We start from the raw sequence: 26,592 nt of genomic DNA, 5'->3' as shown, positions 1-26,592 counted from the left end.
CTGTCCCGATTTTTCACACTTGCTGTCTGCTCACCCTAGAGCCTCCACACCCCAGGTCACCTCCAGCATTTAGAATCGTGGGAAATCTTTTTTTAAAAATGCGGTTTTCATGTAGAAGGGGGGTCGCTCTGCGAGGCTTTCCGGGGGAACGGGGTCACCCGTACCAAAGTTGGAGAACCACGGTCCTGTTCTCCGCCCGGCTCCCCCATGGCCCTGTTCTCCGCGCCCCGGGGCCCGCCCGCTGCCCCTCCCCGTGGCGCCGGGCCATGCCCAGGCCCCCCCCGGCCGGGCTGCGGGCTGGCTAATCCTGTATGTAAATGGCAGCCAATGGATGCTGCTGTTGAGCGGGGCTGGGATTAGCGCCGGGGCGAATGGCTGGCAATCTTACTGGGATTACAGAACAAAGAGCCTCTCTCGGCAGCCCCCGGGAGCAGGGGGCCCCGGCCGGCCAGCCCGCCCCTCCCTGCCCAGCCAGGCCGGGAGGGAATCACCCCTCCCCCGTCCTCCCCCCCCCTGCCGCCGCCCGCTTCCTCCGCGGCTCGCCGATTAATCCAGGGGCGGCAGGAGCCGGGCTGCGGGCGAGGCTGAGCCCCGCCACCCCGGGCGGCAGGAGCCGGGCTGCGGGCGCGCCGGAGCCCTGCGGTAAGCGAGAAACTTTCGCCCCGCGTGGGTCGCGCGTGGGGCGCGGGCTCCATTGTCTCGGGGCGCGGGGTGAGCCGGGGCAGGTGGGATTAGGAGTCGCGGCGGGGCGTGTGCCGGGACCTGCCGCTGCCGGGAATGAGGTTAGTGAACGGGGGCGGGTTGCTGGTCCCGCTACAGGCCACTCGCCACCCCCCCCCCCCCCGGCTCCTTGCAGCGCCTGCTCCCCCCTCCCCGCCTTTCTCCCTCTGCTGGGGGGGTCACGCAGGGACCCCTCCCCTTCCTCCCATCCCCTTGGATGGCCGGAGTTGGGGACACACAATCTCCCGGGGGATCGGTTTTATTTTTTTTAGGGGGGGGGGAGTGTTGTCTTTACTCCCGTCTGCTTCGAACTGGCGTTTACACGGGCTGGCTTGGCGCCTGTCAGAGCTGGGCCTTTGAAGCCGGAGTTCTCACCCGGCCCTGGGCAGAAAGATGTGCAGATGCTGATGGGACCAGGTAGGTTTGGCCTGCCGGGAGGTGGCGGGGGCTGTTGGGCTTGCCAAGAGAGGCAGCTGTTAAACGGGGACTGATCCGCCAGCGGAGGGTGGCATTTGCCCACCCTCCGCGCTGTGAAAAGCAGCAGCACAGTTTAAAATAGAAATGCCCCCCCGGGGTTACCTGGCTACAAACGCCAGGCTTTGGCAAAGCCAGGAACCGAACGCAGATACACGTATAGAAGAGGCTTTTACCCTTTCCAGGTGAAATGACCAGTGAGCTCCCTTGGCCTTGCTGCATGAAGCAGGGGAAAGGTGTTCTCTCTGCATGTGCAGGGGGAAAGGTGCGGGATAGAGTGTTTTCTGTTGGGGAGACTGGTACCCTGTCCCTCCAGTTCATGGGGACAGAGAGGAATCTACTCCGGATAAGCTAAACATCTGAGTGCTCCTATTGATTGGTCTTGTGCTGGAGCCGGCTGGCTTCGCGTGTGCATGGTGTGGTGACTCTTGCTGGTGTTGGAAGTCTCCCGAGTAATTCCCCCTCTGGGTCGAGTTGTTTGTTGGTGGACTGTGGACTTGCAGTCGGGAAGCACGGAGGTGGCATTTCTCTGTGGCTGTAAGGCAGGATTGATTGGAGGATCCAGGAATTGAATGCAAGGTGGATGCATTGTGGAATTGAGAATCTGTGTTGGAGAGACAAGGTAGTCTGGGGGAGAGGGCACTGGATGGAGAGTCAGGAGACCTGGAGTCTGTTTCTGGCTCTGCTACTGACCTGCTGCATGACCTCAATGAGTCCCTTCATTTCTCTGTTCCTTCCTCTTCCATCCCTTGTCTGTCTTTGTCTATTTAGAAAACAAACTCTACTTCCTCTTAAGATGTCTGTACGGTGCCTCGTACAGTGGGGTTCCTGAGCTTGGTTGAGGCCTCTAGGTGTGACCATTCTACTCCTACCAATAATAGCAGATGAACCACATGTAAGTACTCTAGGGGGAACTGACACCTTCTGGGGGAAACTGACATCTTATTGCATATCATACCTTTAATCAGGAAGGATCCCAAAACTTTAAAATCTGACCTGTCGTTGCTGGGCCAGTTAGGACAGCTTTGACTCACCTCGTACTCCGTAGCCCTGTGAAATCTGCTGCGACGTTTGCCTTTTGCTACAGAATTGTGCTCTAGATTCTTAGTTTCCATTTTAAAAATGATCCGGAGCTTAATCCTTTATGGTTGGGAAGGAGACATTCCAGCTGAGATCACAGTGTCAGATGATGTAGTCTTGTCTTGATGAGTTTTCAGAGAGCCTAAAACAATAGCTCTGAGAGTCATGAACTGTCCTGTTTATATCGGTAACATGTGGACTCTGAAGCCTAATGATATCAACGCTGTTACGTATTTCCCTGATGAATCTTTTAGCAAAACCTCTGCTAATGTGTTTATCCCACAATATCAAATTACCCCCCATTCCTCTCCAGTTTCTGAAAGCCCTAACTGTCCCTTATCCAGCTGCCAAAACTTCAAGCATCTGCTTCTGATAATGTCTGTGATACAGTTATGCAGGACATGGACAATTGCCTTATTAGGGACAATGCAAAGTAAACTTAAGTTAATATGAAATTTAACACCAGGCATAATGTACGGATTACATTACTGATTCATAGTTAATTCCAAGAGAGCCCCAGTTTTAAAAACTTTTTACATAAACCTGCCACAGTGTTTCCTGCACGCTGCCTCAGTTTGCCATGGAATACCACTGAGAAGGGGGAATTTGCCACAGAAAGCTGGCCAAGAGTGCTACACAGTGTGTGGGTCTGTAGCTACTGTACATGTTACCTGTTACTTTTCTTTCCCTTCTTCCCTAAGACACTGATTGCTTGGGTCTCAATCCTGCAGAGACCGAGTGTGAGTGTTACTGTATGTCTTGACTGCAGTGAGGCTATTTGTGTGTAAAGTGCGTCTGACGAAGTGGGTATTCACCCACGAAAGCTTATGCTCCAATACGTCTGTTAGTCTATAAGGTGCCACAGGACTCTTTGTTGCTTTTTACAGATCCAGACTAACACGGCCACCCCTCTGATACGTGTGTAAAGTTGTTTCTGGACTTAAGTCTTTGCCAACTTGGGGGCCTTAGTGGGAGAGGCCAAAAGTGTTTGAGACTCGTCGCAGGCTGACTTCATGTTTATAATTTGGCTAAGTCCTTGCTTATCTGCCGGGTTGAGCCTTTAGTTCTGTTGGTGCAAGGATTCCAGGTGAAATTTAGCTGTGAGGCATTGCTGGGAAGTCTTGGGGGTACTGAGCACCAAGACTGACTTTTCCCATGTATTTATACATGACAGGAGCTGCTGGGATGCTCAGTCCACCTGGGGGAAATTTTCCTGGAGACTCCTAGTGGAACCAGGGTACCCATCTCCAGTTTCAGATGTTCTGTTTCTGGACTATTGTTTCGTTGTTGGCGGGGGGTAGCCTACTGCTTCATCTTACTATTGATTAAAGCAGGAAAGTCTGCAGTGGGGTGATACTCATCCTTGTGAGCAGCAGAATCAATCCCAGAACATTGTCTCAGCGATAGCCCCACTGAACCTCAGGGCTGTTGTCTGGGGAGACTGAGGCATGTAAAAATTGTACCTTACGACATGGCAAGTCCCACTGAAAGGAATCAGTCAATGGTCCAGCTAGTCCCCTATCCTGGCTCTGAGAGCTCCCAGTGCCAGTTGTTCTTCTACAGCAGTGGTTCTCGATCTTTTTCCCCAACTCATCTAGCTAGGATCCTCCTCCATTTAGCACTATTGGAAGGACTCTGTAAAACTCTCCTGCTGTGAGCTGGGCCTTGGCTTCCCAAGGCTAGCACTTCTGGGTTCGCTGTGTAAGTAGAAATCCTTACCCCTTGCAGTTAGACTCCCTCGTAGAATCATTTATGGGTCTCCTGCCCTCTTGCAGCTTGGTACAGTTTGCTAATGTTTTTAAATGTATTGTAGCCTATTTAATACAGTTGAAAATCATGATACTACACAGGTTGCATCCCAGGGTTGGAAGATCTGTAATCCTACTGAGGTTAAAGCAAAAAAATGGAATATTTAAATTAAAGCACACGCCACTTCCAGACTGCCCTCGACCAGAACGCTTGACCAAGTTTCCCCACAAGATGACGAGGCTAGGTGCATTTGTGGATGCAATCCTTGTCCCATGGATTCTCGTCTTCCCCTCCCCATCCCTCATATTGCCTTTGGGTGCCAGCTTGTCCCTAGGAATAGAGTCCTGTGTTTGTGCCTCCTCTTTCGTCGTCTTTGCTGCAGCCTTCCCTGCTAGGGTTTACCTCCAATTCAGAGGATCTCATACCCTTCTTCACTTAGATTGGCCTAGACCAGAGTCAGAGTAGGAGGGAGGAAACATGTTTAACTCCTCTCCTGGATTTGGAGAAATAAAGAGCTCTGTATGAGTGGAGCTTGATGAAATCATAGAGCCTCACCCATGTGCAACTCCTTGCGTGACTGGGGCCTTAGACTGGAACCATCTGCTGGTCTATATCAGTGGTCTTTGGGGGGTGCACGGCAGGAGGAGTGCTTTTTTTGTTTGTTTTTTTTACTTCGTCAGGCGGAGGTGCGTGCTCAAAAATTTTTTACTGATGGAGTGCGCAATCAAAAAAGTTTGGAGACCACTGGTCTATATGATCGTGCAATCATCCACTAGAAATAGCTCTGCCACCCCATCTCCCAAGTATCCCTGTTGGTTTAATCCGAATTCATACAAACTCTGGACTGCTCAAGCATGCAGTCCAGCTATGGGTCAAGAAGAGCGAGACCACATAGGGCTTCTGCAAAAGTGTTTGTGTTCCTCCACTTGTAAGGAATATGCTTGCTGCCTAGCCCATAGGACAGGCTTGTGTGTTGCAGCACTAATACGGAAAGTTGCTCTTCCAGTGGAAACTTTTGTCAGATTACACACACAACTCACGCTTAGAAATTTTTTTGAAGCCAGCTGCTTATCCTTGAAAGCATCCTATATATATTCAGCATTATGCAATGAAATCTCTTCAAAAGGACCTGGGGCAAAAATACTATTCAATCTTACCCCTCCTCACTCTGCACCTTCATCTGAGCTCTCTGACAATACTGTTAATTCTGCACTCTTCACTAGTGCCATACTGATTTGGACATTTCCGTTCGGCTGGGGTCATAGTCCAGTTTAGAGGCTTCTGAACATTTATAGCTACAAAATTGCGTTGTCCAGGCTGAACTCTGCATCTGAAGGGGAAGAATTCTTTGATGCTGTGCTAAACGATGGTAGCATGAATCTGGATCCAAAGTTTAGTCTAAAACTGTTTTGGTTCTCATGTTCCTATTCACGAGGCAAAGATTTTTATTTCACCTGTTTTGCAGCACTGAAAAGACACAAGCCTAGACTCGCTCCTGAATCGACCCCTCAGCCAAATTCCTCATTAAATGTCATTGTTAATATAGCTACTGCTCATTTAAATCTAAAAAACAAATTGTTATTGTTGGAGCTAATGGGGTTTTTCTCCATATCCCAACATGCTGTTCCCACAGGAAATAGCTAAAAAAAAATGTAGGCCCTTATCAATACAGTGTACTTCCTTTGGGAATCTTGTCAGTTGAATCCAGAGGGACACATACTGCTCTGTGACACTGTAGTAAAATCTGGAGTAACTTCGTCAAAACCAGTGGATTTACACCTGTGAAACTGAGTACAGAAGTTGGCCCAAAGCATTCACAAAATTCTTAGTGCTAGCAGTGGACTGCTTGGAGATCAGTAGCCAGCGTGGAAAGCAGACTCCAAGGTTTTCCATGTCTAAATGAGTTTATTCCCCTTGCTCAGGGAAGACGGTATCCAATCAAACGGGGTGTGGAAATATTGTTACATTTTTCTGCAAAGCCGATTGATTATGGGTGTGGAGAAATGCTGATTGCTGTTAGCACAGCTAATGGGGCCACTGGCCAAGTGTCCTGTGCTACCTTCTGGGAAAGGTTCAAACTACAGGTCACTTGGTTACACCCACGCATGCTGCAGTTTAGAAATATGTCATAACAGTTGCTACAAGGCCCTGTGTGTGGGGTGCATGTGTGTGTGAGATTTCTCAAGCACCTCTATGTATTAGTGTCCTTTTCCAGTGCTAACCCACTTTCTGAAACTTCAAGGAGAATGTTCTCCTTTTAGGTGAAAAGCAGTGCAGAGGTTGGGTTTTCAAGCTACCAGAATTGTCAGTGTGACAGATTCCACCAGGCAGGGTGCAGGGGACATGCTTACAAAGGGCTATTTACGTTGGAAGTCTCTGTGTCGAACGTGAAGGATGGGGCTTTCAGAAGCACTCTGTGTTGGCCTCACTGTACTCGATTGAAATCAGTGGGAGCTTTACCGCTCAGTGGGAGCAAAGGGAAGCCAGTGCTTGAAGAATCCCAGCTGAAAGCTGTAGAAAGGCCGTAGGCTGTCCTTAATGGCCACCAAGCAGTTGGTGACCCAGAACAGCAGGAGCCCATGCCACCCCACAAGGGGCTGTTGGGAAGGGCAGCCTGCCAATAGCCCTGTTGGCAGGAAGCGTAAATGCTCTTCTAAACTAGACAAAGCGTGACCTGAACTCCGTCTTGACTCCAGATACCACAGTGGTGGGCGCAAGATAAATAGCTGGATGGAATTTATAGACCGTGGTTTTCCCCCAGTTTCTTTCTCCACACCACTCAACATACGGGCTCCATCTGGCTGACTCTGTTCGCTTGCAGCCTCCAAAGAGAATTCCAAGCTACTGCGTGAGCACCATGTTCGACGTCTGGGCTGCGTCGCGCAGAACCTGCTGAGGTTCTGATCTTTCCTACGTTTTACCGCCTCGTGCCCGCTCCCATTGACTTCGCTAGGCTTTGGCTCGGACGCCTCTTCCTTCGCCCTGAGAACCAGCATTTTCAGAAGGGCTCTTCACCCGCAGCCAGGCCCAGATGTTTCAGAAGAGCTCTGCCTATTGGGTGCTGAGCTCTTTGGATGATCTGGCGGTAGGAGTAATTCAGAAAATCAAGCAGGTCGCCCTGGATCATCCGGCAGTGCCCTAGTACATTGTGGGCACTACTGGAAACAAATAATCCATTAGGCCGCAGCTTTTTTGATGGCCGATGGAAGAGGAGGTTTGAACAGCTCCTGTGCCTTGTAGAAGCAAGTGACCCTTGCTTCTACTCCTCCCTGTGTCTTACAGTAGGATCCAGTCCATCCCATCAGCCCTAAGACTTCGCAGCATGGTGACTGGTTAGGCCGTGCAAAACTGGGGTAAGTCTCATTGGTGTCCAAGTCTCTACAGCTATATACTGTGGTTCTCATTCAGTGGGATACTTAGGCATGTGGCTAGCTTTGACTGTGCGAATAGTCCCGTTGACTGACGTTGGACCATCACATGGTTGAAGCAGGGTCACTTGCTTAAGTAGCTTGCTAACGCGCAAACCGAGAGAGAAATGTGTAGCTTACGGTTTGGAAAGCCTTTACATCAGGGTTGTTCTAAGGCAGGAAGTCTCCACTCTCTCGCAAGAGTCGTTGCAGCCGTATTTCGAAGAGGACATCCAGATGCTGCAGTCATTTCCAAGGGATCTTACAAACTCCAGCAATAAAGGTTTTTTTCCCCTTCAGTAAAAATATCACTAGTGCAGGAAACACCTTTCCAAAAGCTGGCTGCATCAGACTGGGATTTACAGTTATTTCGACAAGCAGCCACTGATCAAACTTTCTAATAGTCTGTTGTTTTGTCTCTGCTTGGGGCTAAAATCCTACTGAGCCCATTTGAAAAAGAAAATTAACTTTCAGCCAGATGAATAGGGGACCACAGGGCATTAAGCACCATTCTCCTGCCTGTGCTAATTCACAAAGGTAAAGTGATCCTTTCCCTCGCTTCATCAAGGTAATCTGTGCCCTTCGCTTGAATCCTGAGGCTACTTTATCTTTATTTTCTCCAGACCCGCAACATCATAAGGAGAAAATATCTTTTCACTCACAGGCTTATACAAACCAGGCCGGGACTGAGTGAGGTGTGTCGTTTTTAAAAAATAAATATTTAATGAAGACCCCTCGCAATTTTCACTCTCTTTGGTCTTCCCAATAACCTCTTCACGCTTTACCACAGAAGTTTATGAAGGACAAAATCAACCTCCCTTTATTTTCCCCCCTCCTTACCCTCTGTGTCTTTGTCCAGCTGGGTCGGCCAGTGGAATTGGCATCATGGGCCAGATTTGCAAAAGAACTCCGTTCCCATTTAGGCCAGTGGTGTTTTTTTTTAAGAAAAGTTCTGGGTTGGGTGCATGGGCTCTTCTGAAAATCTGGCCCTTGTTTAGGACAGCCAGAGCTACATTAGTAAGGATTAAACTCTTTCCCCCCCCCCCCTTCCCCCAAAATGTTTGGAAGGGTTACCAACCCTGATTCTTCAGGGCATGAATGAATCTATAGCAGATGAAGGTTAGGAAGACCCTTTTCCTATGGGGAAGTTATTCCATAACTACATTATACAGTGTTCCATGTGCCTTTCTCTGTAGCAGCTGGTACCAGCTGCTGTCAGAGGCTAGATTGGCCATGGGACTGTTATGGTCCTGTCTTTCTAGGAAAATAATGTTCCCACTCGAATGCTTTGGAGCAGGGACGTTCAACATTTCAAGATAATTTCTTTTGGGTGGGTACCATCTTTCTGTTTTGTAGCTGTACACTGCTTAATGCAGGGTCTGGGGCTCCTAGATACTACAGCAGTAGAACTCACTAGCTGTGTTAATTTTAACAAATGGGTTCATTTTAAAGAGGCTGAGTTCTATCTTTGAAACAGAAAAGAGAGTTTTGGAGACTATTTATTCAGCTCCCTACAAAAGGGAAGCGAGAAGAATTTTTTCCTTTATCTCTAAGATTCTTCCTCCAACAGAGAAAGGGGCAGAGTGGATCTGATTGTAACTGCAAACCTCTATTGAAAAAACAAAACAGCACCACACTTCCTCATTCCATCTTCTAAATAACTCTGACCAAGAATGGCGCCCCGAAATGATAAACTCCATTGCAAACTATTTCCACTTAAAAAAACCAACCCTACACAAACCCAAACCATTCCGTCTATTAATAATCCTCTGACACCACACCCACACACGTTCTCTAAAAATCTACACCGCCCTACACACTTGTCCACCTACCGCAACCTACAACTGGTTCATGTTGTTTAAAACATCCACTTCTAACTGTTCCACACAGTCAGAGTTAAAGGTTGTATGTTTTGCATGGAGAGGAAGGGAAGTGTGGCAGGGTGTGTGTATTGTGGGTGAGATAATCTGAGGAAGACAATATCATGGTGGTTGTAGATTACAAGGGATAGGTGGGGACTTTCTGGTTTTGTGGTGGTTGCATTGGGTATATATGCCGGGGTGGCCAAACTTACTAATCGTCACGTATGATAATCTTCAGAAGTTCAGGAACCAGGCATACCTGCTGGGGCTCGGGGCTTCAGCCCCACTCCTACTGAAGCCCTGAGCCCCAGCAGTCACCTCCTATAGGGCTGAAGCCCTGAGAGCCCCCTCCCCACAGGGCAGAAACTCCTAGCCCCATCACCCTGCCATGGGGCAGAAGTCCTGAGCTCACCCCGCCCCAGTCTGGTAGGTGGAGAATGGGAGGGAGGCGTGGGGGCCTCCGTGAGCCGCACTTTACAGTTAAAGAGCCGCATGTGGCCACCCCTGGTATATGCCGTTGAATGATCCTAATAGTTTAAATGGGTGTGTGTGTGTGTGTGTGTGTGTCTTGGAAAAACTTTCTTTTAATTATAGGTATCTCTGACCTTACCCAGTGAATTTGCTCTGCCACAATCCATTCACGTTTTTACTGTTTAGTGACCAAGTCCTTCCATTTCGTGGAAGACTCGCATTGTGATCCCGTACGAGTGAACAATCAGTCACTTGTTTGTGGCGTCAAAACTGGTCATTGTTGCATTTAAGGAGTGGCCCTTTGGCGCTCACCAGTGAGGACAAGGCTTAAAGTCCATAACTCAGGAAAGGCTCTGCACTGTTCGCTGTGTGGGAAGCTGATTTATGGGAGGGGCCAAAGGTGAGCTGTTTTAGGGCAGTCAAGGGAGTGCTGATCATGGCTGGGTTTGCATATTGGTGCAAAGTTATGCACAGATGAAAGATGAAAATGAGGTTTTGTTTCTAATTAATTAAAACAACAAGGAGTCTAATTAATTAAAACAACAACAAGGTGGCACCTTAAAGACTAACAGATTTATTTGGGCATAAGCTTTCGTGGGTAAAAACCTCACTTCTTCAGATGCATAGTGTGAAAGTTACAGATGCAGGCATTATATACTGACACATGGAGAGCAGGGAGTTACTTCGCACGTGGAGAACCAGTGTTGACAGGGCCAATTCAATCAGGGTGGATGTAGTCCACTCCCAATAATGGATGAGGAGGTGTCAATTCTAGGAGAGGAAAAGCTGCTTCTGTAATGAGCCAACCAGTCCCTATTCAAGCCCAGATTAATGGTGTTAAATTTGCAAATGAATTTTAGTTCTGCTGTTTCTCTTTGAAGTCTGTTTCTGAACTTTTCTAATTAATTGTAGCCTTGGATGTTGAAATCATGCCCAGACAGATATTAAAGTCCCGTACAAATTTCAGGATATGTAAGGTCCCTGCAGCCAGAGACTTCTAAAGTCTTGAGAGCCCATGACACACAGCATTGATGGCTGCATTTAGGAGCATTGATTCCCATTCACTGGTTCACAACTTTAGGTCTTCTCTGTTCCCTCTCCCTGCCTTTTAAAGACCCTAATACAATGACTCCTGGAGTCCATGGAAAACCTCCAGTTCACTTTAATAGGTTTTGGATCAGGCCCTAAATTTAGCTTCTGTGCTGAGGTCTTGCATCATAAATACCATCTGGAAATTGCATGGCGGTGGGAAGAAATGCATATTAAATAGTGTGTGTTGCTATTAATACGCAGGTCTTATAGTGGAATTTAACAACTTAAGCACAGTTTCAATTTGGTGGTGGCCAAACCAAGTTCTAACTTGACCTGGGTAAATGGCATCTATTACTTAATTATTATTTGTATTACAGGAACAGCCAGAGAACCCAACTGAGATCTGGGCCTCGTTGTGCTAGGGGCTTTACATACAGATAGTAAGAGACAGTCCTTGCCCTAAAAAGCTTACCATCTATATAGTCGAGAGAGAAAGATTGGGAGAAGAAACAGACACAGAGGAGAGTAAGTTACATACTAGTCCTGCAAAAAAATTTACACACATACTTACCTTTAAGTGTGTGCATAGTCCCACTGAAGCCTGTGGGACTACTTGTGAGTTTGAAGTTAAGCATGTGCACAAGTCTTTGCAAGGTTGACATGTATCTTGTAAGCCCTTGGGGGCAGGAGCTTTGCACAATTCCCACCAGGGGTGTTACTTGAATAACAGGGCAACCTAGTACCATTTTTAATGCAGGATTCTCCAGGCACAGAATCGACCGGCCGCCCTACTGCTATGATGGAATAAGTAATAGTTTACATACTTGTCAAAGAAAATGACTTACCCTGGGCGAGCGGGTGGACAGAATTTTGCGAGGTGGTTATAATATTCTGTGGTAAATAACTGGGCAGGGTGGGGGCGGTTTCAGGGATGGCAGTGAGTGTAGACAATAAAAGATAACGTTTCCCCATCTAATTTCTAATGGCCTGATTCCCATTTGCACTAAATGTACAGTATAAAGTCCCTTCATGTTGATCCGGCAGTGTAACGTGGCCTTTTAAGGGTGAGGAAATTACACACGTTGCAGCTCTTCCTGGGATCCCCAGTCATGAATCAGGAATACAAGCACAGAACAAAAAGACAGTCCCTGCCTCCAAGCTTTTAGGTATAAATGCACCTACACTAAGGCCCTGGCCACTGTAATTGAGAAACTCTTATGTATCCATACCATGCTCATAACTATGTTAGCTGACTTGCAGCCTTCTGTGTTTTAGGGCTTAGCGGTGAATGAGGATGTATGTAGACTTTCAGGGATGTATATAATTCACATGATTTTTAAAGTGTAAAAGAAATTAGCTGCGTTAACGTGATCTATCCAGGTATAACTTAAAATCATCCCTCTCCTGCTGCATCTCATTTGATTTTTGACTACTGGATTGTTGAAGCACAGGAAGTGGCTACTGTCTTTGGAGTACTGTCTCATAGTGGGATACTTGCGAGGTAAATTATAAATAATGACACTATAATATACCCTCTGTTAAAGCGCTCCTGAACGCAGAGTTAATACAATCAGTGCACTGAGTGATGGTGATTGGCTAGGCTGTGCCATTTCTCAATAACTGCTTTGTTTATGGTAATGAAAAGTAACCAGACTCACGGGGGTGGTCTGGAGACACGGTGCCTGATCTTGCTTTTACTGGTGTACGCTGAGCCTGACTCCCTGGAGGTCAGTGGAGTGAAATCAGCGTACAAATTCTGTAAGAAAAGAACCCAGGCCCATGGACTTGGGCGCACCCAGCTGGCTATCCAGGATACCTGTTTGATCACATGTGCTGGGGTAGAACTGGCCTTTTTCCTGTGGCCATCGGTGAGAACACAAAGAGTGACAGGAATGCTACTGGTGGCACCTTAGAGACTAATACATTTATTTGGGCATAAGCTTTCGTGGGCTAAAACCCGCTTCATCGGATGCATGCAGTGGAAAACACAGTAGGAAGATATAGATACACAAAGAACATGAAAAAATGGGTGTTGCCATACCAGCTCTAATGAGACTAATCAATGAATTAATTTTTTCAAGTTCTCTGTGTGTATCTATATCTTCCTACTGTATTTTCCACTGCATGCATCCGATGAAGCGGGTTTTAGCCCACGAAAGCTTATGCCCAAATAAATGTATTAGTCTCTAAGGTGCCACATTCTTTTTGCTGATACAGACTAACACGGCCACCACTCTGAAACCTGTCAGGAATGCTACTGTACTGTGTGTTGTCATAGAATTTCAGGTCAGAAGGGACCTGCAGTTCATCTAGTCTGGCCTTCTGCCTATCACAGGCCATTAAACCCCACCCAGTTACCCCCTTCACAACTACTCTACCACCTGCTGGTGTTGACAATAGGCAGACCTGCAAGTTTATTCCTTTACCTTAGCTACCAATTAAGGGCTTGTCTACACTTAAAATGCTACAGAAGCACAGCTGTAGCGCTTTTGTGTAGACCCGATGGGGAGGTATTCTCTTGTCACTGTTGTAGGTAATCCACCTCCCTGAGAGGCAGGAGCTCTGTCGACTTGACACTGTCTACATGGGGGAATTAGGTCGGTTTAACTACATCACCCGGAGGGTGGGGGGGAAGGGGAGGGGTTGGAGGATTTTTCACACCCCTGACAAATGTTAAACTGACCTAATTTTCTAGTGTGGAGCAGGCCTAGGTCCTGGTGATCACTGGAGAGCAGATGCAGGGGAGAGCTACACCTCATTCGTTTTGTGAGATAGATAAATCCACTGCTTTACTTATTTATGGACATGTCTGGCAGATTGGTACAAGAAGAAATCACAATGCAGCTGTGGCCTGGGGTGTGTGGAAGAGGCGCTCATTGATGACCAGTTGACATATACTGTTCTGTACACAAAATCCAGTAGCACAGGGTGCACTCTTACAATACTGAGAGCCAAGGGTCTCCAAGATCCTTTTGTGCATTAATGAATGAAGCCTTACAAGCTCCCGTGCTGCAGAGAAGTGGCATTATCCTCATTATATAGAAGGGGAAACTGAGGCACAGAGGATTTGTCAGAACCTCTGAGCAGCTGTAGCTCCAATAGAAGTCAACGGTGCTCAGTTCCTCTACAAATCCGGCCCCAAGTGACTTGTCAAAAGTCAGAGTGAGTCGGTGGCAGAGCCTGGAGTAGAATCCAGAGAGGCTGACTCAGCTCTAACCATAAGTCCATACTCCCTTTCCTACTATTTTGGGTTTGTTCCTGTATGTGCTATAATGTAACATTAACCATTTGTAAACCGGTACTCACGTAGGGCCTGAATCAACTTGCATTGTAATCTATGGAATGAGCTGGGTTGCACCCATTTGGTAAATTCTTCTAAGACGGGGTGGATGGTGTAGGCGGGAGAGGCTCACAGAATGATAGGGTTGGAAGGGACCCTAAGGGTCATCTGGTCTAACCCCCCTGCCAAGATGCAGAGTGTGTTGTGTCTAAACGTTAACCGTCCCAGACAGATGGCTATCCAGCAGTGTCCAGTGAAGGAGCTTCCAGGACTTCCCCAGGCAGTTTGTTCCATTGTCTTGCTGTTCTTACAGTTAAGAAGTTTTCCCTAAGATTTAATCTAAAACCGCTAGGCTGTAGTTCGAACCCATTGCCTCTTGTTGTCTCTCACCACGGTGGACAGGACAATTTTTCTCCCTCTTATGGCAGCCTTTCAAGTATTTGAAGACTGCTATCGTATTCCCGCCCCTTAATCTCCTCTTTTCCAAACTAAACATACCCAGTTCCTTCAGCCTCTGCTCACATGACGTGCATTCCATCCCGTTGATCATCTTTGTCACACGCCTCTGGATCCTTTCCAGTTTCTCTGCATCCTTTTTATACAGCGGTTACCAAAATTGGACACAGTGGTCACTTCTCCTTCCCCCATCTTTACCTGGCAGCCCTCACCCCAGAGGGCTGTCAGATGTGTGGATTTCAGTTTCTAGCAATCAACGTTTCTAGTAAAGCAGGGCAGGGCTGATTTCAAACTCTGCTTTGTCAGCCCTTCTCTTCAAATCCTGCCTTAGGTTTGGAGATGATCGTCTCCCCCCCGATTGGGCCCTTTCTGGTGCCCTTGCATGGTGTACTGAAAATGGGAGCCACTCTGAGCAAGAGGACAAGGGACTGCCTGCAGGACCAGCAGCATCCCAGCATATGGGAGTGGTTCTGAAGGAATCCATCCCTCTTCCAGATAATTACATCGGGTGATGAGCATGGAAGGAAAGACAGGAGGGGAGCCAGTCTGGGAAAAATCAGGAGCTCTGCTTCCCTACGCTGCCTGAGGCAGATGCTGTATCCGCTGAAAGGGCCCTGTTAGAAGCCTGTGTGAAAAATGGCCTTTCAGTTTGTAAAATATGGTAGGAACTTTAAGGAGCCTTCTGGCATTGGGCCTTTAAATAAACATCCTTATTGGGGCCTGGGCTTTGCATCCCGCACAATGCAGATCGGGGGTGCGACTGTATCGGTGCCCTGAGTGCACACATTGACAAGGTTACCGATTAGCTTCATCAGAGGAGGCTTGCTGAAAATAAATTACTCTGCACCCTTCAGGGGTATCACAAGCTGTAATTTCACCTTGAGTTTCTGGGGATGAACACCTAAAAAAAACCCTGGATGAAATTACGTCCAACATCCAGCCTCCCTGAAGGGGGTGTTTTGTTCTGATGTATATTTTATTATTACTATCCGGTTTTAGCCTTTATATAAAACAAACTGGTTACAGGAATTGGTAGGCACTTGCTACGGCAGTGTTAAAACCACTGTGTAAACTGTGATGCTAAAAGCAGGATTTGTTTGGATTTATTGCTGTTTTTTTAGTAAGAATCTGTATGGGCTTATTAACTCTCTAATGCATGCACCAAATAGTCCATCTTTTTTCTTTGTGTCCATGTTAATCTGTATGTTTCCCCTGCCGTTGCGCTAACTGGCTGTTTGCCATTGTTCTCCTTGACAGTTTATTATGTAGTGCATTGTGTGTTTCTTCTTTAAATACATCACTTGGGAGAAGTGTCTGCCAAACATTTGAAATCCTGATGAAACAACACAGTTAAAACCAAGTGGCCCATGTGCTATTAATACAAATCTGCAGTGAGAACAGTAGGCGGGCGACCTTTAACAAGACATTAAACATTTATTAAAACCATTAGAATTAGTGTCAGGTTGTATTTATTTAAAAAAGTCGACTCAGCTCGCACAGAAACATGAGTGTGAAATGACAGTCTTGAAAGAAGCTTGAACTGGTTTAGTTTAGTTCCCCGCCCGCGTCCTAGGCACACAGCCGGCCCGGCGACCTGCCAATCTCCAATGGGTAAATTGGCACAGTGCTGGATGGCTTCTCGTTAATAACGAGCCCAATCCTAGAAGAAGCTGAGCGCCTCACGAAGACGGCTGAGCGTCTCACTGAAATGGACGGGGGTCAGCAGCACCTCACAGGACTGGGCCTTGCAATTCCATAGGGAAGTGCCCAGGTTGGAGGCGATTCTCTTGCGCCTGTCTTTTGACCTGGGCGCGTGATTGTCAGAAGTGCAGAGAACCCAGGCTCCAGCAGCTGTCAGTGGTATTGACAAGCACTCAGCACCCCTGAAAATTAGCTCTGCAGAATCTGATGTTGATATTGTTCCCCCCCCCCCCACCCCTGATTATATTTGCAGAAGGAACATGCTTCTCGGGTGCCGCAGCTTCTCAGTGGAAAGGCAGGATGGGAAAACACAACTGTGAGCAGCATTCTCTTCACCCCCTTCTGTTGCACAACGTTGCTGGCAGTTGGGAGAACTTCCTTCTGGTCTCGACATGGGAGGAGAAAATGCATCCGAACATGCGTTGCAGGGAACGGCTTTTCCCTGGCAGCGTGGGGATCAATTTGAAGATGAACTAGGCCTTTTCCAGCTCTGGTTTTTGGGTCGGTGCACAGACCGGCTGTAGAAAACACTGGGCGTAACCTGGAATAGCTCAAGGATGCTCAAATCCACTGATCTAGGGCCTGGATTGCTAAAAAAACTCCTGCCCGCAGGTCACTGTGCTGCAGCAACCAAAGCTGCTGTTTGCTTAGTGCAGCGGCTGGCTCTGCAGGCCTCCCTATCTGAGATCACTGGAGTGGGGCTGGGCAATGTTCCTCTGAGCTGGGGGCTGGCCTAGCCTGTTAGATAAGCCCTGTACAAATAACACCTGACTTGGTCCCTGCACAATAATATTGAATACCAAAAAATACACTGCCAGTTTAAAATGGCCACACGCATTAAGGGAATAAATAACACCCTGGGGGCGGAGGTGTTTTGAAAAGCATGACTCATTAACCTACTGTGCTTTCATAGATAAGGTAAATCCTATCTCCTGCACTGAATCTGAGCATGTGGGCTCAGTGCATTGGTGCTACAAGATTGGGGGTTGGGGGGAAGAGGCAGGCAGGCATCTTTCCTCCTGGGTACTCCATGGCCTTTGACTCCACTTGTGGCACAGCCCTCCTCCACAGAGAGGAAGAGTTAGTGGATTCACTCACCCGGCCACACCTTGAAGCTCTGCTCTGGAGTGTGGCTGTGGGCTTTTAGGAGGCAGTGTGGCCTAGTGGATAGAGGACTGACTCAGGAGACCTGGGTTCTGCTACTGGTTTGCTGGGTGACCTTGGGTAAGCCATTTCACCTCTCAGTGCAGACTGAGCCTGAAGCACAGAGAAGTTACGTCGACATAGCTACTCATGTCAGGGGTGTGAAAAAAACACACCCCTGCCTGTCACACTATGCCGACAGAACCCCAGTATAGATGGAAGAGGGCTTCCATTGACGTAGCTAATGTCGTTCAGGGAGAGGATGTTCCCACACTGACAGAGTAGGCTGCGTCTACACCAGGGGTCTCTTCGCACTTTCTAGCAACCATCTCCATGTTGCCAGGCCCTCGTGAGTTTGTCACGGTACTTGGAAGTTTCTCGTCAAGCCCTAGCTTCAGGAGTCCTGTGAATACGTGACAATCTCTGCTTGCTTTTGTTTTATTAAGTTTTCTAGTTTTGTGGTTGCAGAGAAAAGCTTGATAGCATGATGTGAGTGCTCCCTAAAGGCTCGGTACCCCCTATAAAAAACAAATAACAAAAATCCAAAATTTATTGTTTGTTTTTGTAAAATCTCAGGATTTTTAAGCCCTCTCCTAACTTCTGGAGACGTGACTCCAAACTGAATTTCGAACGCTTGTGGTTGGTAATGCTGCATCTGCTGGCCAGGCTGTTGTAACAAACCAGTCCCTTGGCTCGTAGGGTACAGCTAAACTGCACAAAAAAACCCAACCCTGCGGCTGGCCGTGAGTCTCTGAGACCAGGTCCACAGATGCAGGCTCGTGCTTCGGTGCTAAAACTGTCCGTGTAGACATTCCCGCTTGGGCTCCGAGACCCACCCCCATCACTGGGTTTCAGAGCCTCAGCAGGGACGTCCATACTGCTATGTTTAGCACCATAGCCCAAGCGCTAAGTGCTCAAGTCTGTAGGCCCAGGTTACGAGACTTGCTGCCATGTGGAGTTTTTTTACCTGCAGCTTGTGTAGACATACTGAGCTAGCTTGAATCTTCCTGCCTTGGGTAGAGCAGCAGGGCACCTGCGGCAGTGCGAGCTACTCGCCCAAGTAATTACCCAGGGTAATTATCCAGCCCACGCTGAAACCCATGATTCTCTGGCTTCACTATTCCAGTACCCAAGCCAGCTGGATTAAAGCTAGCTTGGGTCCGTCTCCACTAGCCACAATCCCAGCCTGTGATCGCTCTGTAGGCATATCCATAGTGAGCAGCGCTCAGAGACTGTCTGCATACGCTGCTCCGATGAGGTAAGAGGAAGTGAATCTGGACCAAGCAGTGCTTCTCACGCTCTGTGGTCGGTAGAGTACTTACACGCTGCCCATGGAGAAATGGCTGGCCACGTGGTGCTGGCTCCTCCTTGCTCCCTGCTGCACAGTCACATTAAAAGCAGCTGAAACGACATGCAGCACTTTGCGCATGGCACTTGTGCCTCACGGAACCAATGGCTGTTGGTGCAACAGGGTTGTTGGTGCAACGAGGATGTCGTACGCTTAGTGCAAACTCACTAAAGGGGAGGGGAAGTGGTTTGCACAAGCCCGGATGGGAGCTGGGTTGTCCAGCAGACAATCTGTCCGGGAGCTCGTGTTTCCACGCTGTGAGAGATCGTGTGAAGCCCTGCACTAAAGGGAGAGTGGGCTGCTCTGGTGCTGTCTCCTATTATAGGTTGGGCTTGGGCCCAGTTAAGCAGACGGGAATTGTATTTGGTTGACCCTGCTGCTGCGCCTTTTGCAGACCCCAGACGGAGCTGAAGTCCAGCTCTGAGGGATGACCACGTCACCCCATGCGTTGGCTAGACTTTGAGTTGGGGTTCCCACCCCTTAGCCCTCTCCTCCTGTGCTGGAAACGAAGAGGGAGGAAAGCAAGAGGCAGCGCAGGGGTAGAAAGATCAGGCACCATGTATGAGTCTGTTCAGGAAATGGGAATTCCCTGGCTCTGCCATCGAAAGGCACAGTGAGGGGCCCGGGGAAATGGCTCAGACTCAAATGCATGTTGTGGCTACCCCAGCAATATTTTTCCAACCCTAGGATTGTGTGCAAGAGGGGGGAGATTGAAGAGCATTCCTTGGTCATAGGCAAACTGCCTGCTTCCTTTCTGTGTTCTCTGCTGTCAGCCTCCTCACAGTCAGTGCCGTCCTTGAGGTTCTGATTTACCAGGCAGCTACCCCAAGGATTAAGCACTCTCTCGAAAATGTCTTTGTTTTCTGATGTTTGCTATTGTAACGTATGTGTGATGCTGCTGCTTGTTTGAAAAACAAGGTCTTTATCTCTGTGGGAATTACACCTGCCTAAATATAGAGGTATCAATGGATACACGCGCAAGGCACTTCACGATAAAAGCAGCCTTCGCTGCCATTGCAGCGGTACAAAAATTTATTCTGCCTTAGCTGCCAACTAGACTGGAGATCTCCTCTACTCCATGCTTTGGAGTGTACAAATACCTGGTCCTCAAGGGCTCTTTGAAAGCAGATGGGGATGCTTCATTATCTCAGTGCCATTAAGATGTTTTTATTTTTTGTTTCCTAGTGGTTTTCCCCCCCCACCCCCGCCAAGATCGTTGTTGTTACGACTAGTCAATATTTTGTTACCAGTTGATTTTATGATTTTTATTTATTTATTTTTGCCTGAGTTTGGTGACCTTCCGGGCACACTGCAGAAGACCTTGTTTGATAGGATTTTTGGCGAGCGCTGAGGATACGCATCCCGTAACAATGAAGGGGAGGAGAGGAGTGTATTTGTACTCAAAGCAATAAAATCCCAGCAACATTCATCAGTGATGTGTTAGGGCACCTAGAACCTTGGCTAGGCATCTATTTTAAATCTCAGTAAATAAATAGAAAATAAATAACCTGATGATCTTAGCTCCTTTGGTTGGTCATTGTTTTGATGCGATGGCAGGCCAGTTTTTCCAAAGAACTTGAACCCAGATCTTCAAAGGTATTTAGGTTCCTAACTGCCACTGAAATCCAATGGGAGTTAGGAGCCTACGTCCCTTTGAGGATCTGGGACTCGGCTCCCATTTAGACATAAGTGTCGGGTTTTCCAAAGCACCCACCCTCCAGCAGCTCCCTCTGGGCACTCAGAGTATGTCTACACGGCCGGACCCACGCTTGTAGGCTCTGTGCTTGAGTGTCCACATTGCATCCTGCGTCCATGCTCCACCAGGCAGACCTTCTGACTTGGGTCTGCAGCTTGACCTGCATCCACATTGCAGAATGACAGGGCTTGCACCCTGTTCAGCGTGGGACTTCAGCTCTGACCCATCCCCTTAGCAGGGTCATACAACGCAGGCCTTGAGTGCTTGCTGATCTTAGACAGGTTTGCGTGTGGACATACGGTACGGAAGAGGCTCAAACCTGAGTCAGAGCCCATGGTTTGTGTGCAGAGTAGACACAATCTTATCTTCTCAAAAGAGCTCTGCAGCCAGCGTTTTGTACGTTCAGCACTGGGAGCTCTTTTGAAAATCTAACCCCGTGGTTCTCAACCCACGGCCCCATCAGCATAGCGCTGTGGCCCACGTGACCTCCACAGGGCCATGCAGGTAATGTAACCGAGAGAGTTGCATATGCATCCCACAATGGTGTATACTGTATATCCTGTCTTTTTTGTCTGGCGAAAAAAATTTCCCTGGAACCTAACCCTAACTCCCCCACCCCCATTTACATTAGTTCTTATGGGGAAATTGGATTCGCTTAACATTGTTTCGCTTCAAGTCGCATTTTTCAGGAACATAACTACAGCGTTAAGCGAGAAGTTACTGTAGGTTAAGAACCACTAGGGTGACCAGATGTTCTGATTTTATAGGGACAGTCCCGATTTTTGGGTCTTTTTCTTATATAGGCTCCTATTACCCCTTCCCCCCACCCCCCATCCCGATTTTTCACACTTACTCTCTGGTCACCCTAAGAACCACTGACCCAGCCCCATTTGTAGCCTTTTTTCACAATTCTGGCCATAATGGCTCAAGCCATCCTCCTTTTTTTTTTTTTTTTTTTTTTTTTTTTAAATTCCATCCCTTTTCCTTTGCCATCGGGGAAAGTGCTTTCACTGGTTTGCCCTGCTGCAGTTCTGTATTTGCAGCCCCACCGTGGAGCAAAGCCCGGTTATTTTGCTAGGCAGGAAACACTGCACTCGTGTAGCCAGTTATTCGAGCAGCCGTGCGAGTGTCCATCAGCAATTGGAGGGAGTCGTTTAAGGACGTGAAAAGACGCAGCGGGGGGCAGGGGAGATTAGAGGAACAGGAAAGAAAATATCTACCGGATGGCGGGCCCAGAGAGCAGGGGTTGGGTGTGGAAAGGGGGTGGGAAGCTCCCCTCCTGAAAATCTTGCTGCTGGGAGGAGTGGGGTGTGTGTGGTGGTGGTGGGGGGTCTGGTTCATGAACACAGAAGTGAGCATGAGCGGAAACAAAGAACATGCTTGCCTGGCTCCCTGCTTCCCCTGTAGCTAATCAGTAATGACTGTATCTCATTCAGAAGGGAATGGCAAGACGTTGGGAGACTTTGAATGACAAATGTGCAGAGTGTCTGAAGTCCCCTCCCTGTTCCTAGGCTGTAAATTTGTAGCTATATCTCTGAAAAGCCTAACAGCAAATGCAGTTCTTAAACTGCTGTGTGTTGTGGGAGTGTTTTTCCGCCCCCCCCCCCCCCTCCACTAACCCGCTCTTAGCTAGCGATGTTCCAAAAAGCATTTAAGGCCAGAACATTCACTCTGGGTATTGATTTTTCTGTCTCGCTTGAACGTGTTGCCCTCGCTCTCTTGCGTGTGTTTGAAAAGGGAATGGGGAGGACTAGACTTTAATGGGTGCGTCTGTATGAGCTGAGTGTCGCTGGCCTGTGTGTGGTGCTGTCTGGAACCGTGGCTTAGTTCTTTGGTTAACTTTGAGAGTTAGTACTTGGAGCCAGATGTACAAAAAGCTCAGGGTGAGATATTCCAAGGCTCAGCGCCCATAATGGTGGCTAAACTTTTTCCAAAATGCGCAGCAGCAGCTCCCATTGTGACTCCTATGGCCGGATGTTCAGAAGAGCTGGTCACCCAATTTGGTGAGCAGTGGCTTTGTTTTGAAAACACTGCCACTTACTTTGGTACCTAAATGGGAGCTGAGATGGCTTGAAAATCAGGCCCTACATGTGCTTAATTCTTACTATGGTGTTGTCAGCAACTGATGCTTGTGGGGGGGGCAGAGAGAATGGAGGAGGACTGGTCACTGGGGCAGCTTGTGTTTAGGTGTTGAGACTTGCGATGTGCAATAATGTCCTGTCGTCTCTGCTGCGGAGGGAAGGGGAAGCCAAAACTCATTTTGTAAGAGCAGAAAAAATAGGACCATGGAGATCTCTATCTCTCCTCCCCCACCCCCTGAGAGAGATAGGGGGAATATAACAGAATGACATTAAACCAAGGAAAACTTAACCTGAATATCAGGGAAGAACTACTCACAATGACCTCTTTTGGATTGCAGTGGTCCTCCAAGAAAAGTGATGGAGGCCCTGTCACTTGGGTCATTTAAAATTGGGCTGCAGGGAACAATCCTTCGCTGGCAGGGGGATCTTGTGCATCTATCCCATCAGTCCCTAGAGCACCTGTTGCATTAGTAATTAGCAGGGTCCTGCTCTCATATCTGTGAGAATATATTTTTAGTAATAAGTCCTAACCACTGTATTTTGGACTCAATTCAATTCCAGATCTCTGCTTGGATTCCTGTCCTCTGCCACTTGGGAGAGCCTTGGTCTGATCCTTCCCAGGGCAGGGACCCGTCCAACGAAGCACTGGCCTGAAAGATACTGAGCTCACATCTACATGGGCTAGGCTACTTGTTTAAAGGTGCTTTGGTTGTAATTTGGGTTTTGGGCTGCTCTCTCATCTCCCCATCTCCATCTTTCCAAGGTCAGGTTGTTTTACATAAGAACAGCCATACTGAGTTAGACCAAAGGTCCATCTAGCCCAGGATCCTGTCTTTTGACAATGGCCAATGTCTGGTGCTTCAGAGGAAATTAACGGAACAGGTAACGATCTAGTGAGCCATCATCCGCTGTCACCCATTCCCAGCTTCTGGCAAACAGACGCTGGGGACATCATCCTGGCTAATAGCCATTGATGGACCAGGTCAGGTTGTTTAACGAATGCCAGAGATGCAAACAACGGAGCGATGATGCATGAATGCAAGCCCCATGTGGGTTTTCACCGAAGACCGATAATAGCAGGACAGCTAGTCGGTTGCCTCGCCTGCTCCCGAGGTTTCTAAAGCGGACAAGGTGTTGCAGCTGAGTAGATGAAATAAATGACTCTTTAAATATTTACTTTTACATTATAAAGTAGCTTTGTGTTTACCCACTTTGAGGCTCTGTGTTCTGTGTGAAGAGCTTAGCAAAGAGCTCTCTAGCTTCCTTTGGAATGACTCCCTGAGGCTCCCGCTGCAGTATCTTGGGTTTGAAAGCAGATTGGCAATGTCGCTGATGGGTGACTCGCTCAGATTACCTAATTGCTTGCAACCCATTTAGGGGGAGCTGATTAAGAAATTAATTCACAATCTTAGGCTACATAGATCCAGATTTGAATGCTTTGATCACAGCGGAATAGGAAGGGATACAGGCAAATGTCACTTTCCATCCATCTGTCGGAAGCAAGGGGTAATTAAGGTGCTTCTGATGTTCGGATGATCAAGACTCGAGTGTTCAGTTTTACATAGATAGAGGCAGACACATTTACATTTAGGTTGTCCCCTTTGGACTGGATTCCCTCTAGAAATGGATTGGAGACACCTTCAGTTCTAGTTTAGGTGAGCCCTCAGCGAAAGATATAACCTGCCACAGTATCACTGTTCTCCCCTCCACGGCAGCTGTGATTCTTGCCCAAGGTTCAAATCTGATCAGACCGGTGGTAGAGGACGTTCTTGGTTCAGGAATGCCTTCTCTGGTGATATTTTCCAGGTTCTCCTCATTGTTTTCGAGCCTTCGGGCAAGGTCTTTTCCTTCAGCTCATTGAATCTAACCTAATCTGTCTAATTCCATGCTCCTCACACAGCGGCTGAGTGCCTAACGACATTTTCATTGCCACAACATAAAGGCCCAAATGTTTGTGCCCTTATAGGTCCTGTAGAAGGTGATAGAAAGTGATAACCTGACTATAGAGCTTTGTACTATCCTGCAGATTTAACAGAGTTACAGCCATGCTCTAGAATTCTATTAGGGATCTTAAACCCTATGGAAAGAATCTCTTTATTGTCTATAAATTCTGTAGGTTTTTGGAATAATTTATATGGAGCCATATCCAAATTTCTCTAGAAAGCTACCGGTTTCATCTCTCTAAGATTCTGTAGAACTTTCCCACAGGGCTGCTCGTGAATGGCCAGAGCCTTGTTTTCTCTGGGACTATTTGTATTACAAAAATCCCTCTCCGTATACAGAGGGACTTACTGAGACTAGACCCCCGTTGTGCTAGGTGCTGCACAGATGCATAATAAAAGTGTCAAAGAGCTTACAATCTAAATAGAGGAGACCGCGAACGGGGAAACAGAGGCACTGGGAGGTGAAGTGAGTTGGCTGGGATCACCCAGCAGGTCGGTGGCAGAGCCAGGAATAAAACCCAGGTCTCTGGAGTCCCACTCCAGTGCCCTGTCAGACAATGCTGCCGGTCAATGCAGCATGTGTGTGTACATGCACACACAGTACAAATTTAGTATCCAATCGTTCAGTGATTTGCCTTTATTGTTACCTTTGGCAAAACTCAGCCTAAGCTTGATCAAAAATGTCATGTACAAGTCTGTCATTTATGTCAAATGTTCACTGTCTTGAGGTTTGGTTTTTTGTTTTTTTTTAAACCCTGCTGCTTCTGCTGACAAGAATGAGGTAGTTCTGCACAAACAAGCTGTAGACGTCCAGCAAATTCAGAATTAAGACTAACGCAAGAAGAAACCCAAATGGAAATGCACCGTGCAGGCCTCCAGTCCACCTGAACTCTGCTCCTCTAGTGAGGCACTGAAGGCAAAACAAACAATGAGACAGGTCCGTTGCAAACAGTGGGATCTCAGCAGCGACCACAAACACTTGAATGTCTGCTCTTAATCTCAGCAGTTGAGCAAACACCAGTCTTTGGTGCACTGGGAGTCTGTGGGTTGAAAGGCGCTATGTGCTCAGCGGTTGCATTCTACCCCAATATTGGTTTTGTGCCATTGTGTTAAAAAGGAAGTAAAATGGACATACTCCTGGTTTACAGGGATGGGGGACAGTAAATGGAAAAAACAGTCCGGCTTTCTTTTTCTTTTCTATTCTATTCTGCTTATGGGTACAAAAATAATAAGGCCAAATGTTTGAAAGGACTGCCTCCCTTGGCCGTGCCATATGTGTCGGTAATGTTTGCACTTGCCTTTTTCCATCTGCATTCACAAGCGAATTGCAGGTACGGCTCAGGTAGTTAGAGATCCAAGTACTCTGGTTTGCATCTGAGAGGTAATTTTGCTCATTCAGTGTATCTGTACCAAATAGGGTGGGGAGACCTCCGATTGAAAGTTTACCTGCTGATCTAAGATGCCCATTTCATTTTCTTTTTTCGCTTTTTGGAAATAACAAAGTAAAACAGTGAAAACAAGAGTCCTGGTAGTGTGACAATACAGTGAATGGAGGGTCCAAATCTGAATAGTTAACCAAGCTGTGTTGCTAGTAATTTTAATTTTACTAGAATTATGATCCGTCATTGAATACTCTATTATTTACATCTCTTAGTAGATGAGGAAATGTCAGTTTCTTTTGTTCAACATGGCAAGCACATATGTGTAAAATACCCTGTCTAATACTTTTCAGCACTAGATCTCAAAGCACTTCACAAAGGAGGTTAGAATCATTATCCCCATTTTAGGATGGGGAAACAGGCATAGAGAGGAAAAGTGCCTTACCCGAGGTCACCTACCAGTCCAGCAACAGAGCTGGGAACAGAACGCAGGTCTCCTGAGTTCCAGTCCAGTGCTCTGTCCACTCAGCCACACTGCTTCTCTTTAATCGCAGTCTGTTTCTTTGAGATGGTGACCTACTGTAATCTTCTCAGGTTAGCAGCAGTCTCATTTCTCTAGCATCCCTGGGAGATGTAGGCACGGAATAACTGATAAGGAGTTGGATCATTACTCTGTTCTTTCTATTTTGCATTTACCAAGAAATTAAGTTACTTGTAGTTCTTCATGCCTGGTTATTCAACATGGGGAGAGCCATTTATATTATGGTAAC

General features: G+C 47.5%; 1 protein-coding gene across 4 annotated transcripts in view; it reads left to right on the top strand.

The window, feature by feature from the left end:
- Positions 1 to 365: 365 nt before the first annotated feature.
- Positions 366 to 26,592, top strand: part of GTF2IRD1 (GTF2I repeat domain containing 1) — a 169,867-nt gene continuing 143,640 nt past the window's right edge. For 3 of the 4 annotated variants that reach the window (XM_054008426.1, XM_054008429.1, XM_054008425.1), the window contains exon 1: positions 366 to 642. The gene's annotated coding sequence lies outside the window, so the exon portion shown is untranslated. Of the gene's footprint in view, positions 643 to 2,072; positions 2,090 to 26,592 lie in introns of those variants that run through there. The other variant, XM_054008427.1, reaches the window with a different exon arrangement.

Source organism: Malaclemys terrapin, chromosome 18 (assembly GCF_027887155.1).
Source record: "Malaclemys terrapin pileata isolate rMalTer1 chromosome 18, rMalTer1.hap1, whole genome shotgun sequence".
Lineage (NCBI taxonomy): Eukaryota > Metazoa > Chordata > Testudines > Emydidae > Malaclemys > Malaclemys terrapin.
This window is presented reverse-complemented; position numbering and strand designations above follow the sequence as displayed.